Source organism: Abrus precatorius, unplaced genomic scaffold (assembly GCF_003935025.1).
Source record: "Abrus precatorius isolate BTA unplaced genomic scaffold, Abrus_2018 Scaffold6, whole genome shotgun sequence".
NCBI lineage: Eukaryota > Viridiplantae > Streptophyta > Magnoliopsida > Fabales > Fabaceae > Abrus > Abrus precatorius.
In genome coordinates this window covers 18,742,074-18,747,291 of record NW_020874406.1, presented here as the reverse complement: position 1 = coordinate 18,747,291, position 5,218 = coordinate 18,742,074, and the positions used below count along the sequence as shown (strand labels likewise).

The window sequence follows — 5,218 nt, the reverse complement described above, 5'->3', positions numbered from 1 at the left end:
TTTTCATATTGTTGTATGAAAGGAAAAGTTCAACTACCAACATTGCCAAAACCTCCCCTTCTCATTTGCAATTTGATGTCAGGATAAGATCCAAGGAGCAAGAGTTATAAAGAGAACATAAGATACTATAATAGCATGTTTTCATTTACTTTTATTGGTGGAAAAGTTGAAACCTTTATGAATGATGGATTTGCTGCTCCTCAATTTGTTCTGAGTGATCAAAATTTTCATAGAATTGGTAGCTTACTTCCATCTCAAGGAAAAATCCCAAAGTATGCTCAATTGTACATCTTTGATACACATAATGAAGTTGCAAACAGAATGAGATGTTTTAGGTATAAATCAAGACTATTACTCAAATAATAGGACTATACACATTTCCCATGTATTTAGTTATTCATATTAAATTTCTTCATGTATATTTGCAGGAAGAATATCAGAATTTCATTCAGAAGATACTTTGCTCACATACTTGACCAAAATGATTGATGATCATAATGTATTGGCTCAAAGCTTCAGAAGAGTTAGAGACCAATTCTCTAACAGTTGTGCTTCCGATTTCAGCATTAGACTATTTAGAAGTAGAAGAAGAGATGCCAGGATGTATAATCTCCCTTCCTCAGATGGAGTTGCAGCATTAGTAGTTAGACATTTTGATACTTCAGAAATTGGTAGAGATATCATAGTAAAGAAAAATTCTGGAGATTTAATGAGAATACATGAAACTCATACAACTTTTATACCATTGCAGTATCCTTTATTATTTCCATACGGAGAAGATGGATATCAAGAAGATATTCCTATCAGAGGAACTGATCATGGAGGCAAAAATAGGAAAAGATTGAGAATTACTCTCAGAGAATTTATAACATTTAGAATTCAATAGAGAAATGTTGAATTTGGAAATATAGTGAATGGAGGAAAATTATATCAATAATTTTTAGTTGACACATATACTATGATAGAGTCTCAAAGATTGTCTTTCATAAGAAATAATCAATCTTCAATCAGGTCTGATATCTTAAATGGCATTGAAGAGGCTGTAAGTAGAGGTGAAACAAATCCATTATCTGCTAGAAAACGTGTTATATTACCTGTTTCTTTCACTGGAAGTATGAGATATCTATTTAATAATAGCCAAGATGCAATGGCTATCTGTAAAAAATTTGGATACCCTGATCTTTTCATTACATTCACTTGCAACTCAGGTTGGGTAGAGATAACAAGATTCCTTACTGCAAGAGGATTAAAAGCTGAAGACAGACCAGATATTTCATGTAGATTTTTTAAAATGAAGTTAGATACAATGATCTCATATTTTAAGAAAGGAAAAGGGTTTGTAAAAGTTGATGCAGGTAATTTATCACTTTTCTTATTTTATATGTTTAAGTTATTACAATTAATATAAAATCCAGTTATTATGATTTTTGACAAAACTTAAATATAATGTTTTCATAGGTATGTATACGGTAGAATTTCAAAAAAAAGGGGCTTCCACATGTTCATATTTTGTTGTGGTTAAATGGAGAGAATAATTTAAATACACCAGATCAAATTGATAAACTTATATTTGCTGAATTGCCTAACCTGAGTTCTTGCTCAAGATTATACAAGGCAGTTACAAAATTTATGGTTCATGGTCCATGTGGAACTGGTAACCGTAATAGCCCATGCATGAAAGAAGGATATTGCACAAAATATTTCCCAAAAAAATTTCAGAATACTACTTACATTGATGAAGATGGCTATCCTTCTTACGTAAGGAGAAATTCTGAATTACAACAACAAAAAAGGGAGTGGAGATGGATAATAGAAATATTGTTCCTTACAATCCAATTCTTTTGATGAAGTACCAAGCCCATATTAACATGGAGTATTGTAACAAGTCAAATGCTATTAAGTATTTATTCAAATATGTGAACAAAGGTCCAGATAGAGCTATCCTGGAAATATCCAAAGAATTTGAGAAGGATGGAAATTCCTGTTATGTTGATGAAATCAAACAATTTTACGATTGCATATATCTTTCTTCATGTGAAGCTGTGTGGAGAATCTTGGCATTTGATATTCATGAAAGATGGCCTGCAGTTCAGAGGTTAAATTTTCATTTACCCAATTATCAAATTGTTTTTTTAAAGATGATGAAAGAAGAAAGGTTTCTCAATTGGCAGGCTTTATTATATCCCTCCAGGGACAGGCAAGCTTTATTATCTACGTTTGTTGTTAACAATGAAGCGTGGTTGTTGTGATTATGAGAGTATAAGAACTGTTAATGGAGTTATATTGAACAATTTTCAAGAAGCATGCTACTCATTAGGACTTTTATGTGATGACAAAGAATTTGTTGATGGAATAAAGGAAGCAAATGAGTTTTGTTTAGGACATGAGCTATGAAAACTATTTGTGACGTTATTGATGTGCAATACAATGGCCAAACCAGATTATGTGTGGGAGAAAACATGGACGATGCTATCTAATGATATTCTTTATCAACAAAGGAAGAAAAATAGGAATCCAAGTATTAGCTTTATTTTATTTAAGAGTACATGGTCATTGTTTGTATACATTTCTTTACTGAAATTCTTTGTATATAAGGACTAAAAATATTTTTAATAGTTGGATATTTGAGTAATGAGTGAATTTATCTAAAAATACTTTTAATAGTTGGATATTTGAGTAATGAGTGAATTTATCCTATTTTTACATATTTTACTTTAAATGACCAAGACTTGAAAAATCTTTGTTTGGTCGAGGTTGAAAAACTTCTTCAAAGCAATGGAAGATTATTAAGAGACTACACTTGTATGTCAATTATACAAGATTCAATTTTCAGTTTGGTTGAAAATAAGTTCATAGCAGATGAGCTCAATTACAACACAACTGAATTGGCTAAACAACACTGCAGACTTCTAGATTCTTCAACAATGGAGCAAAAAGATGTTTACCATGAAATCATGAGCTCAGTCTTAAATAAATCTGGCGGTTTTTTCTTATATGGATATGGAGGAACAGGAAAAACATACATTTGGAATACTCTATCAGCAACTCTTCAATCTAAACAACTTATTGTTCTCAATGTGGCTTCAAGTGGTATTGCTTCTTTACTTCTTCCTGGAGGAAGGACAACTCATTCCAGATTTTCAATTCCATTAATGACTGATAATACATCCACGTGTAACATCAAGCAATGAAGTTTGAAAGCTGATCTATTAATCAACACAAGTCTTATAATATGGGATGAAGCCCCCATGCTTAATAAATTTTGTTTTGAAGCTCTAGATCGTACATTAAGAGATCTAATGAGAGTGAGAAATTCAAATAGTATGAATGAACCTTTCGGTAGAAAAGTTGTTGTCTTGGGAGGAGATTTTAGACAAATACTTCTGGTTATTCCAAAAGGTAGTCGTGAAGGTGTTCTTTCAGTAACTGTCAACTCTTCTTATCTATGGGCTCATTGCAAAGTGCTCAAGTTGACAAAAAATATGAGATTATCAGCATCAGTAGAAAACACTTCTGCTATAAATGAAACTAAGTTTTTTGCAGATTGGATTCTTCAAATAGGCGATGGACAAATCGAGTTCACGATGATGAAGATTGTATATTTGAAATTCCAGAAGAGTTTCTCATTCTTGAAAAGGATAATAGTCTTATGCATTTAGTAGAATTTGCATATCCAAATTTAGTCCATAATTATGCTGATTTTAAATTCTTTGAACAGAGAGCAATATTAGCGCTTACTTGTGAAAGTGTTAAGAAAGTAAATGAATTAATTATCTCTTTAATGCCTGGAAAAGAAATACAATATTTAAGTTCTGATTCAACTTGCTCATTTGATGAAAATTCTGAAACAGAAGGTGAGTGGTTTACTACTGAATCTTTGAATGGAGTTAAGTGTTTAGGAATTCCAAACGACAGATTAATTTTGAAGATAAGTGTTCCAGTTATGCTTTTGAGGAATATAGATCAAGCAAATAGATTATGCAATGAAACTAGACTAATTATTAATCAATTGGAAAGAAACATAATTGCAGCCACTGTTATTACAGGAAGAAATATTGGTGATAAAGTATTTATCCCAAGAATGAATTTAGTTCCTTCAGATTCTCGATTACAAGTTTCAAAGAAGACAATTTCCATTAGCTCTTTGTTTTGCAATGACTATTAATAAGAGTTAAGGTCAAACACTTTCTAATGTTGGTCTTTACTTATCAAGGCCAGTGTTCTCCTATAGTCAATTATATGTTGTTATCTCAAGAGTGAGAAAGAAAGATGGATTGAAAATGTTTTTAGATGAAGATGAGAAGCCAACCAGATTTACATCAAATGTAGTATTCAAAGAAGTTTTTGACAAGATATAAGAATGTATTTAAATATTACTTATTGTTATTCAGATTTTGTTTACTATATTTCTTATATAGTTTGTTGTTATATTGTGTAAATGATTACCGGACGAAATACATTTTTTACTTAATCTTTTTTATTTTATGACAAAATAACAACACTTACTTTAATAATTATAATAATCTTAGTTTATTTATATTATTCTAAAATAATATGATCAAAATGTATTTTATTTGAATAGTAAAAAAATAATTAATATATTTATATTATTAAATTAATTTCTTTAACAAAGAGTAAGAAAATAATTATGTTTATATTAATAATAAAAAATAACAGATAATCACCGATGTATATTTGATCTGTTATAAGTTTATATGATAAATATATAGAAATTAAATTATTAATTTTGTCTAAATTTATTTTATAATTTTATAATAATAAAATTTATTAAATTTAATATTATAAATTATTCCGTACATTGCACGGGAGTCCATTAAACAAGAATATATTCTTTAAGCAGTCATATATTGAAGTTATCTATGTGTTATTCAACTTATATTTATTGAAATAGTTAGAAATAGTGAGTATATTTACCTTATTTAATTAAGTTTTCACATAAAAAAATAAGGAAATAACAAAATTTATCTTAATAGTCAAAATAATTTTTATACTGACTAATTGCCAATTATAAAAACAAAGGTTATTGAGAATTCACTCACTACAAATGTGTCCAATAAATATATGTTTTAAATAAAAATTATAATCAAAATATACATTAGTGCATTATATATCATACATTATTAATAAATAAAAAAATAATTTTATAACAAAATAACAACGCTTACTTTAATAATTATAATAATCTTAGTTTATTTAT

The 5,218-nt window shown here is 28.9% G+C and overlaps 1 pseudogene; it reads left to right on the top strand.

Moving 5' to 3' along the window:
- Positions 1-481: 481 nt before the first annotated feature.
- Positions 482-4,358, top strand: LOC113869964 (annotated as a pseudogene).
- Positions 4,359-5,218: the final 860 nt, after the last annotated feature.